Here is a 12544-nt window from a genome sequence, read left to right as displayed (position 1 = left end):
TTATTATAACACAGTACCTATATATCGTAACTTGTAAATTACTCCGTATCACGGAAACCTTTTCTCAACTCGTTGTATATAACGTGTTGATGCAAACGTCCGGGAGGGGGGGGATATAAATTTACAACGCACAAAATTGAATCGACGCAACACGTGATATGCAGTTGCGGTATACAAGTAACACTTGCGCGGGACGATAACTGCACGACTCGCACATCGGTGAACGATAATTTAGAAAAAACGATATCACCTGCATCCGTGCACCGTACACGTATACATATACATGTATACGTATATGTATATCAGAGAGAGAGCCGACTGACGTCTGCGTCGTTCGCGACAACAAGTCAAACGTCGATTGACTCACTGACTGACTGACTGACTGACCGACGACCGACTGCCAGAGAGTGAGACAAAGTGCAGCGGTAAACGTCAAACTACGATGCAGCGGAGTATTGGCAGAGGCAGCGACAGGATCGAGTGAAAGGTGTCGGGTGTATAAGAGGTATACGCAGAGGCAACTGGTAACCGACTACCGTATCACCGCGGAGTCGAGAACAGCTGCGAACCTCCTCGAACGTGCCCGAAGCGGTAAGCGCGGCGACCTCTGGGCGAGACGCGAAAGTAGAATGGAGCGGATTCAGCTCGTGCCGAGTGGCAGCGAGGGGAGGAGAGGAGAGGAGAGGAGAGGAGAGGAGAGGAGAGGAGAGGAGAGGAGAGGAGAGGAGAGATGGATCAACGCACGCAAAGAGCCGCCTGCACGGCGCGCCGCTCAATCGACGCAACACCCGGCTACCGATGACGTCACACGACAAGGGAGAAGGAAAGCCGCGGGGGCGTATCGAAACTGCGTGACTGAGTTACTGGGTATAAAAAACCAAAGGAGGGAACGCGGGGGCGTCTCGGATGCTTCGCCGTGTGCGCGTGTCCGCGTGTCGCCCTTCCCGAGATGATGTACGTACAATTTACCCGAGGTGGGTGTACGGACCCCTAATTATACACCTGTCTCTCTGTCTCTGTGTGCGTGCAAACGTACGTACGTAACACTTGGTCGTCAGAGTTTATACACGCCCACCTTCGGTTACTCTCTCCTTTTCCTTATTCTTCCTCCTTCGCTTCTTGGAGAGTTTGGACAGGGAGAAACGATGATGTGGTAAGGGAGAAGAAGAAAGAGGGGGACGGAGAGGGGTTGTATCGACCCGGGAACGAGCAGCTGGCTACGTTACTGTTACCTACATCCTGCACCAACGCCTGCGACGTACTACCCGGTACGTTGTACACGTACATTATAAACTCGTCAATCGCCCGACGACTGCATTTAACGCAACTCGTAAAACGGTGTCAATATCCATTCATGCGCAATCGATGAATTGCTAAAGTATTACGTCTATTCGCTCTATATATACACGCGAAACGGAACGGTGTTTTCGTCCATTTTACGTCCGGCTAGAACCTCCACTATCTTGTCAATAGTCTTCCATAGTTTTTTACGTCTCGAGTGATTCTTCCCTCTCCGCGAGTCGAGTAGTTCAAGTTGTAAAAAACGTGTGCTACAATTGCCATCGGGACATGGTTTTTTTTTTTTTTTTTTTTTAATTGAAAAAAATTACCTGTTTTGGAATAGCATTTGGCGTTCATATTTAATCGTGGTATTAAATTTTTCCACGGATAAAGTGAACGGACCAAACTCATACATACGTCTTTCTATGAAATTGTAAGGGGATCGTCACGATTGCAAACGTCAAATCTAACACAACGAACGGGTTGGATACAAGTATGTATAATGTGAGGATCGCTCGCGAGCGAAATTCTACTTGCTTATACGTAACAAAGGTCATTCTTGAATGTATCCGTCGCGTGGAATTCTCACAGCCGTAGTTATACGTTATGCCTTCTGGCTGGAACTGTACGGCATGGGTGAATTATGGAGGCGGTTTGTCTTCTTCGATTATTCACGATAGGTGGACTCGGAGAGTTGACTTATAGCTGCTCGTCGAGAATGCTATACATACTATAGTAACACGATACGTGCGAGAAACGATAATGCTCCGATATGTCAAAATAGAACGAGACGATGTTCCGTTAATTAAAATCCCCTACGATACTGCAATATTTTATATCGTACGTATGTGATAGTTGCGAAAACTCGTGCTTGAAGATACGTTTACTTGCAACACGTTTACTTACAATAAATGTTTGATAAAATGGGCAATTATTCTTAAAATCCGAAATATCGTACAAGTTTCTACAAAAACAGACGTTGTCCGATAAATCTGTTTTTTTCATTCATTAGTTACGTACAAAAGAAATCGTACTTTGACATGTAGAATCCAGACTCAAAATTCGTGTTGACCGGTGTAATCGACGCGTTTACCACAGTTAGATTAAACGTGTACAGATGCCATATAAATTATACTGTCGGCAAATTAGTTTCTTCAATTCGACGAGTATATCGTCGTGTTCCGTGATCGATTGAACTTCGTTACATACAGTGAACAATTAGCGACAATACTGCAAGGGCATCTGCATGCATGAATAAATAAATAAACGAACGGACAAACGTTTCGGATGTAAACTGCGAAATGGCAGTTATAACCAAAGTCAGACGACAGTAGAACGACGCTCGGAACATGTGTGCAATCTATTATAAAATACATACACGCGTGTACGATGGAATACCGGCGCAAAGTTTCACTGCGATATTCGCGACGGACTCAATTATTAATTGCAAACTGTGTATACCAATGAATAACCGGTTCCCAGGTATTTACTCTTCCGTTGGAAGTAACATATTCAACTATACGTGAGACAAGTTTGACGACAAAAGTTACCGTGCAAAATAATGTATGGTTTGTTGAACCCACAAAAGCTGCCGCTAATACGTTCTTCCCACAGTTCAGCGGCGATCGGAGATACGATTGCCTTTCGGATGCGGTAATGTAAGAAATACGTGTAAGATGTAATATACTGGCCATTAACGTTACGTACAAATCGTACAATAACTGTCGATTGCAAAGTTGAAAAATTCGACAACTAACAACGAATGAGATCAAAGTAATCAGGTGTGAAGGGGTAAAGGAGGAAGTTTAAGAAGAGGCGATGAGTAGTAGCGCGTAACGTGTATAAAACACGTGTGTAGTATGTGGATGGTCTCAGGTGCAGGTTGCAGAGTGAAAACGAAACGTTGATTTGTTCTTTTGGATAAGCGCGTCGTGTACGGTATGTACAACAAGTGCGAGAAGGTTGAGGGAGAAGGAGAAGGAGGATAAGGAGGATAAGGGGGAGAAAGAAGATAAGGTATAGTGACACGCACGCGGTGTTAATCGTATAAAATATGCACATCGTAATACGAAAGGAGGTCACGTCCGCGGAATGCCGAAGGATGTCCCAGTTGTTCCCGGGTCGTCGTACTGCATTATAAATACATAAATGCAGACATACGTGTGTACATAAGTAGTGCATGCGTCGTAAATTACAATTTCATACATTTTATAATATTAACGACACTGCACCATGTACTGTATCAAAAACATAGCCTATTTATCTTTTTTCAAAATCCAAGTCGACAACATTGTTTAAAATGACGAAAGAAAGATGCTGTCCAAGTTTGAGCTCTTGATATTAATATTTATAGGTGCCTAGTCGCGATTTTATATTTCCCATTTAAATGACGTGGGAAACATTTGTTTTGAACTTTGGAATTTTACAACTAGTCAACGCGTTAGTGTACCGATACGACCGGAACGTATTTTTGCAGGGAATTGAATGCTTTACAAAAAAAAAGTTATTCAAAGTCAAATGATGTTTAAGGACTTGGAATAACTTTTCAAGGAGTCGATTTGTCACATAATGACAAGAATCTTTTTCCGTAGATCATTCAATTACCTACAAAAATACGTTTTGGACTTATCAGCGTTAGAATGTTTCCCAGCTGTTGCTCTTGTTACGCCTACGGGAGTCACGACTTCTGACCTGTCTTAACGCAAAATCGAGATACGTTTGCAGCGTTCTCGTGATGAAAATTAAACGAGAAAAAGTCTCTCCAAAGACTGCTGTCTTAAAATCTTGGGAGTGAAAAATCACCAAGCTAGAGTGAAAACTGCGCAACTTCAAATCGAATGAAATTCAGAGTGAATAAATATTATTGGCTCCAAGAGTTTGAGGCTGAAAAGTTCACTCTCAGAGAGTGACTATTCGGGCCCATCGTGTTCCATTTCACTTTGAAATCGCGGGAACGTGTTTCTACCCTCTATATATGTATAAAAAATATTACACTGCAAGATTAATTAGTCCCATGCAGTTGCTGCGTGATTTTCGTAAAGTATAAAAAGCAGGGGAGGGGACGAAGCGAGTCGCTGTTGGAGGTGTGAGAGAATAGTCGGAGAGGAGGAAAGGAAACCCTGCATATACCCCAGGAAGAGCTACGCGTTGTGACCTTCGCGAGGTTAGCCCTTGAGGGCTTCGCGCCGCGAGAACCATGTGAGAATTTTATTTGCTTCTTATTTTTGTCAACTTGACTTCCATTCCTCTGATCCTTTCACTTCCATTCGATTGTCAAACAAATCGTTTCCGCGTAATTGGAGGTGCGGGTGGGTTTTCAGTATTTTTACACAATATTGCAATATGTATAATTAATATCATATATATATATATATATGTATAAAGCTTCTTGCAACGTAGAGAAAACAAAAATACTACTTAACGTTATAATATTCCTGCACACAATTTATCACATATGACATACATACACACACGTCTACATCTACGTCGTGCACGTATGTCATTTATCGTCGCCATATTTATAACCTGCTAAAATAACACACAGCACGTGTGTATGTATATTATAAAGATAGGTAGTCGGCGAGTGAAGGTAACGGAACGGCAGTGCAAAGATAACGAAAAAGCACAATCCCTCCATTTCTGAATTACAGTAGTCCTATCTCTGTAATTCTATGCGCCCGCACGTGCATGCGTAGGCGTATGTGTGATACGGTGATACGTGTATACCTGGTATAAAACGTCGAAGCATGCGAGGCTTTCATGTTCACAACCCGTGCGATTCGATTTGCGCACGCGGTTCTTCCTGTAAGGTGGCAAACAGGCATCGTCATTCATCGGGCAACGACGATTATCGCACAATTCGCACATCAGACGCCATTGGCGTCACAGTACCTGTGTTTGGTATAACGAACATACGGCAGGTTCTTACAGCGTCACAAACTGTGTATTTGCAAAGTCGATTGGTAAAGCAGACGAGATTTGAAACAAGCAACGTTAACGTCACGAAGAAACATCGGGAGAGATATTCGTTACTTTTCGTGCAATTTTATAACGAGTTTCAGCGAGTTCGCTTTTTCAGTATATGACCATGTTTCGTCAGTCACGATTTATTTTACTTCGAGAGAATTCTAAGGCGGGCGCAACAAGTTAGGATTTTTCCGCAAATTCATATTCTTTCTGCGATCACAAATTGAGCGTGAAAAATTCGAGCACCTGTTTGCCTACCTCTCCTTTTTCTCATCCTCACTCTTCTGACTTCATAATTATTGAGATATACTACTTTTCTTTTTTTCGTCAAGTAAAATACACACATAATATAATATTTAGGCAATTGCGATGCGCGGAAGTAAATATAACTTGTATGCAAAATGTATACAACTTTCGTACATTAGGCATCGTATCATGACCTTAACGATAATCGATGCAGATAAGTCGGAAGGTTTGCACGCGGCTATATACGCCATACGTATTATTATAACGCACGATACGTGTACATTATCAGATATATTCGTGTGACAGGTGAAGTTCTGCGCCACAGCTGTGTGTGACGTAACAATAATTAATACAGCCAAGTTTATTTGTTATAATCTACACGCGGAGTCTGATACACGTAGAAAGTGAAAACTGAGTTCCTCGTCGTCGCCTCTGCGTTGCTGCTTTATTCGTTTTGTACCGACCCGTTTCTACATTAATATTGCTATTATTATATACACGCACATAAAATTACTAACGACGTATTAGCGACGTGATACTTTAATTTCATTTTTTCTATTTCCATTCTTTTTTAAACACATTTCGGCTTCTTGTGTAAATTTTTTCTCCTTCCAACATCAATTATTTATGCGATATTTTATTGCCGAAACGACGAGCGAAACGATGCCGATAACATCGTGTATCTTAATTTTGCCTTTGGTGATACCGATATCTTAGATTCACAGCTGTTGAGCCGAAACTAGCAGCATAAGTTATAAACCAAACGTGCTTAAACGTTTTGGAAATAATAATAAAAAAAAAAAAATCCTTTTCTCAATCGTCTTCCTTTCAGTAATAAATTCGTCCCCGAACCTCCTCAATTATTTGTAAGGCATAAATTCGTTACGCTTATACGTGTGTACGTACACATACTTTTCATACATCCTGGGAAATTAAGAAATTTGTATTATTTTAACGTATCGATATAAGAACACCGTGCAAACGTTGTGCGTAAATAACACTTTATCAATCGGTTGACGAACACACTCGCACACATTTCCGTCCGTTATACAACGTCGAACTGATTATTTCACAGTTCTATCAACGAGACGTGATAAACGCGCGACGTCGTACATAGATACAAAAATTAATACATCAAAAGAATTTTCTCAATCGTTATTCAACCTTGCGCGTACAATAAATGCATCCCTGTAAAAAGGAGAGAAGGAGAGAGGGAGAGAGAGAAAATCACGGCCGCTATCTCGTGCGAGGCAGGCGGCCTTGCGCGATTTACCAAAACTGCAAACCGGAAGAGAATCGCTTTCTATCGCAAAAATTTCTCATCTCGCCCACGCAACCCCGCGTTATCCGTTACATCCATACCCACCTCCTCACTCTCCTCTTTCACCCGGCCAACACCGTCGGCGTTGCCGCAACCTACCACCTACGCGTGTTCCAACGCGTGGGCGACGATTTGGGTTCTCGGCGAAAGGTGGAGGGTGGAGGGTGGGTTTCGGCGGGCTATGACGTCAGACGCGTTACAGGGGTTCACCATTCATCAGTTTGCAATTTGCTCCTTCGCCCACTTTTCGACGAACAACGGATCGGGATAATTGCAAACGGACCTGACATCGACTGATCGTTCGGTCTTGTTGTTCTTGTTGTTATTAATATTACCATTATCATTATTATTGATATACCTTGCGTTCGACGAAGAAATCTTCGTTACCGGTATTAGGTGTACGTGTAACAATGATAACCGTACAGCTGGAAACAGAGATGACAGATTCAACGTTGAGTTTCCGGATGATGTAAAAATCAATATTGAACATTCTTTTTTTGGGTTACAAATCGAATGAAACGTCGAGTTATTGTACGTATGAAAAACTGTGCATTGCATATCGATGAAAGTGTTAATTTTCTATTTTTTCTAATCTTTTCTTCTTCCCCGAGTTTTCGTCAATTTCATTTTTCTGCTACGCGTATAAAGCTTGCTTTTTCTTCATCACACAACACATACCTCTGTATATACATAATATACATATACTCGTACCTCAGTGGATCGATGATGGGTTATGTAACTTTGTCATGTACATAAATACATGTATAAATTTCCGACGCCACGGTATATCGTTATCATTATTATTACTATTATTATTATTGTTATCATGATAATAATCATCATCATCATCATCATCATTATTATTATTATTATTTGTGAACGTCACGCGAATCGGAAAATTTTCGACAGCGGAAAAGAGAAGATGTGGAGCTTGAGAGACTACTAACCTTGATAAAGTAGAGAAAAAAAGAAGCGACAACGAAGTATGGAAGAAATTGAGATGTAAGGAAGTACGAGAGAAGATGTAACGAACATGTTTTACGAGCAAATAAAAAGAAAAAGAGACACAGAGGATCACCTTTAAATTCCTCGTTAAATCAACGTTCCAAACATTATAACTCGTTACAAAATGTAATGTAAGAGGACACATACACACAATATATATATATTTATATTACACAATGTACAATGTTATACAAAGACCGAAGTTCAAGGCACCTGGCAAGACGAGTAACAGTGTACTTAGGTGGTTGACTCTTTCGAGAGAAAATAAAAGTCTGGTGCGGTTACGCCGCTGGGGAAGGGGGGGGTGTGTGTGATAAAACAACGTTCGCCAAACTACGAAAAATACATCACGGCAGGTAGGTATCGATGATGGCGTGCGCGTAGGTGTCAATGACACGTTAAATCAAAAGAGCGTAGTTAACGGGTAATTTTTATTTCATAGCCAGCTTCCTTCAAAAATCGTCACACGATTAAACCGTTCCAAACTTTTTACTTTCCCCCTTTCTTTTCATTCGCGCGACGCGACGTCTTACATACTTAACAACAATTATCGATCATCTCGGGGGAAAGAGAGAAAGAGAGAACGAGAGTGAGGAGAGACAAAATTTTTTATGTTATAGACCGCGCGTCACATTATAATTATATAATCGTGTTATTCTCGTCGCGCGATAGAAGAAAAATATAATCTACACGTACATACATATATTTTCTCTACCAGCGGTTTAAATACGATTATGATAATGACAATAACGATAAATAATGATATTTGTTTTGAAACGGTTCGTACATGTTTTCAGGTAACGCGGATTCGCACGTTTAACACGACGACCTACATTAATTGTCGCTACCATACGTATGTTGTACAATAATTATAAATAATCATAACAACTCCAACGATGGCCAACATCCCTATATTTTTTAATTATTTCGGCGTTTTTTCTCCCTTCTTCTTCTTACTTTCCATTTTAATCTCTCGCACAAATACTCAACGATCGTTGATCATCCGCGATGCATCAAGTCACGAATTGTAAAATAAATCTGTATTAAATGAATGGTGCGTAAGGTTGATAATAAATCTATTAACCGACACGAACTAGCAGCTCTCCTCGCTCGCCTATATTATGAATTACAGACGCGTATTTAAATAGCCGCATTACACACATCACGAGAGTACAGAGTCGCGCAATTCTCGCCTTATGGCATTTCGCTGTTACATCCGACAACGTCGTCGTGAAATCTGCGTACATCGAGCACATCGCGTAACATATTAACATGCGCGAGGAGCGTAGAGAGAATTCCGAGTCATTCAAGATCGCGACGTAAATTGATCGCGTTCCGATCGTACACGACGCGTGATACATAAATAAATATCATCGGCTGATATCAATCTGTAACGTACAGTGCAACGGATGATCCATATACAATATCTATTTGACGGAAGAAAAGACGACGAATTTAAAAATTCACGCTCGGTAATAAGAGTTGTTTCTTTTTTTTTTTTTTTTATCCCACGGGTAATCATGTCGGCGTACAATAAACGCAAGTCGTGAGCAATAACATACCTTATAAATGCGTTCGCGTTATCCGTGTACAAATGTCGGAGAATGGCCTATTTGCGTGTGGTATATCGCATATTAAACCTTTCATTAAACAATAAAATTCCGTGCTCCGATAAACAAAATTTTTTGAAAAGAAATTCAATATTCAAATTAAAAGAGACTCTCTCATTGACAGGGATCTTCGTTCCTCTTTTGTGATTAAAAAAAGCAACAACGACTCTGTTCTTTTCTCTTTGACATATACGTACGCATAGGTGACATGTGATTAACGATATGTATGCGCACATGTGTAACGTACACGTACACGCGTTGCATTGACGACGGTTCCTGGCTGCTGGCTGCTGCGTCATCTCCGTGCTCCGGGTACCGTAACAAAAAGACGAACGACGGAATATTTCGCTCATGTATTACGTAGAGTATGTACGTACATACATACAAATAAACAAACAAACAAACTCACATCATCGAGTCATGCGTCTTCTATTTATTTCTCTCTCCTCCCAACGTACAGGACGAATAACCACGTGCAAAAATCTATCCTACACTCACATTACGCACAATCATTAAAACATTGAAATCCGTCAATCACGTTGCAAACATAATACAAAGTGCGGACGACGACGAAATATTTCGCACGCCGATACCTGTCTACATAGATATTTATTCGATCGAACGGATCCAATTTTTTGCGCTAATTGGTACACGCGCTGGGGTGTATAAAGTTGACGAACGCAAATTGACCGCTGCTGATTCGCGTGTTTGTCGCTGAGAAACGAGTAACGAGATACGACGCAGGCGTTGCTATTGTTGTTGTTATTATTTAATATCGAGGAGAGATTGTTCGTTACGCGTATACCTGTATAAATCAATTTCGCAAATCAACGTTATTACGTACACCTTGTACGTATTATACCTGCTATTATTACACAAGCGTAGAAGTCTAGAACGCGGTGACGTGAGGTTGAGGGGTGAAATGAAAATTCACCCTCGCCCTCGGCCGACAACAATTTGTACAGTGTAATTGGTATTTGTCGGGAAAATTGATCTAACGATCGCGAATTTTATCCCCGAGAGTTACCTCTGACGGTTGATTCAAACTACAAAATCAACGATCCGGTTTGGAAAGGTCCGCAGAATTACGATGTAACGTGTCTCTCCGGATTCTCTTTTACCTACCGTACAACCAAAGTTTTTCTTTTCATCCCGCAAATAATTGCTTGGTATATAAATAAGTTGAATAGAGAGGAAAGAAAGAAAGAAGTTTTAACGATAGAAAAACACCCTTGCGTTATAATTTAATCTGACCGAGCCGAAACTTTGAGGTAATGAAAGTTTTACCTTCTCCGACTTGTAACGTCGAGTAGTTTGAAGAGAAAAATTATTCATTAGCAACAGTGCGGCAATAACGGCGACTGCGACGGCGGCGGATATAAATATTTTAACAACAAAGGTCGAGCGGCCAATTATCGCTAAGATCATAATTGCGAGTGTCGTGACTGTGAGTAAGACTCAAGGTTCGGCGCGTATCTTACACGAGGTATCGCAATTATTCTTACATACGGTATAATTAATCGGAGGAGGGTTAAAAACAAGAGGAAGTTATCACTTCGAATTATGTCGAAAGAATTGCGCGTACGCAGATATCGTCGGTATTATTGTGTGTACGATAAAAGAAAAAGAGTAACGATTAGAAAGTTGTTGTCAAACGACAGAGGTGAATAAATAAATAAAACAAAGAAAAGAAAGCAAGCCAAGGTCACGACGACGACTTTCGTTGATCCTCGTAATTTGCTTGACAGACGGAGGTAAATTTATTATTTCAGCAAGGGCAAGGTCGCGAAAGATAGTACAGAGGCGATATTACATCACCTCGAAGTAGTTGGTAAACGTGTTATCGCAACGATTCCTGCCGCGGAAAAATCGTTGTTACGCAATTTTCCAACTTTTTGAATTTCAATGAACCGTAACGAAACGAAATATATTCACACTTTGCAATCGTACTTCGTTGAAAATCGTTGTGAAAATAAGAAAACAACGATCGTTTTCTCAAAGTTTCGCGAGGATAACGTTACTAACTTCAATCCTCGTGATATCACTCGTATAATTATACATATATAACACAATTATACCTTGTGTATAAATAGCAATGTATGTATAATATTTTGCAGATACTTGAAACGCTGAACGATGGTCGAACCCATCACCGGAAGTAAATATTTCCCGTCCACCGAGGTAGAAGGAAAAAAGAAAAGAAAGAAAATAGAAAAAGTAAACCGTACAAGTGTCGATTTATTATTCCAAGTATCAATTTTCAAACTTTTCGTTACGCCCGAGTATAATCTATCCGGAGTATGATTATTCCGGCAATATTTGAGTGAAACGTTGTGTAATTATCTATTGACTATTATATCTTCAAACACGTAACTACCATGATAAAGTGTATTTATTTGTGTTGCGTTACACATGCAATACGATATGTTGTATATGTATTACATACCCGCCATCAGAGTTCACAAATCGTACTTGACACGAATCCCTCGTTCAAACAACCTCAACATAACACGAGTAGGTAAACGATGCATAATCGGATCACAGAGCGTTGTATCTTATACACATGTGAAAGCTAGTTTAAATAAAAAAAAAATAGATAAAAGTCTCGGCTACTCTCAAGAGATACGTATATATGTATATATATATATATATATATCTCCAGATATCCGCGGGAGGGAGAAGGGAGATGATGACGAAAAAAACAACGCGAGTCAAGTCAAGTGCTTCTCTCTCACGCAGATAAAACGCCCCCGCATTGTACATAGAAACGTATAATATTCGGTACATTCTCGTGCATGTATAATATATGAATGAAAATGAAACGAGGCGAAGCGAAGTAAGGAAAGAAGGAAGGAAGGAAGAAGCGAGAGAATCGAGGAGGGAACGAGACGGACTGTTCGACGTGTTTTAAACCAGTTGCGAACGAAGTTGAAAGTTCCCCCTCACTCTCCTCTCCCATATTCCTGCCTGCAGGCCTCGCAAGAGTCCAAAGACCGCAAAAAGTTAACGAATGGCAACGAAGCCGGTGGTGATAATTGCCAAACTAATTGTTAAGCGTACAGACACGCGTGAAGCGGTAAAAATAAAAATGAAGAAGAAAAAAATTCTTGAAAAA

The 12544-nt window shown here is 40.6% G+C and overlaps 1 protein-coding gene across 6 annotated transcripts in view; it reads right to left on the bottom strand.

The window, feature by feature from the left end:
* The window catches only part of LOC124186971 (terminal nucleotidyltransferase 5C), a 72827-nt gene that overhangs the window by 21860 nt on the left and 38423 nt on the right, over positions 1 to 12544 (bottom strand). The window contains exon 1 of one of the 6 annotated variants that reach the window (XM_046579182.1): positions 18 to 521. The exons of the other annotated variants lie outside the window; for them this stretch is intronic. The gene's annotated coding sequence lies outside the window, so the exon portion shown is untranslated. Of the gene's footprint in view, positions 1 to 17; positions 522 to 12544 lie in introns of those variants that run through there. 6 annotated transcript variants of the gene reach the window in all.

This window comes from Neodiprion fabricii, chromosome 1 (assembly GCF_021155785.1).
Source record: "Neodiprion fabricii isolate iyNeoFabr1 chromosome 1, iyNeoFabr1.1, whole genome shotgun sequence".
In the NCBI taxonomy this organism is placed as follows: domain Eukaryota; kingdom Metazoa; phylum Arthropoda; class Insecta; order Hymenoptera; family Diprionidae; genus Neodiprion; species Neodiprion fabricii.
This window is presented reverse-complemented; position numbering and strand designations above follow the sequence as displayed.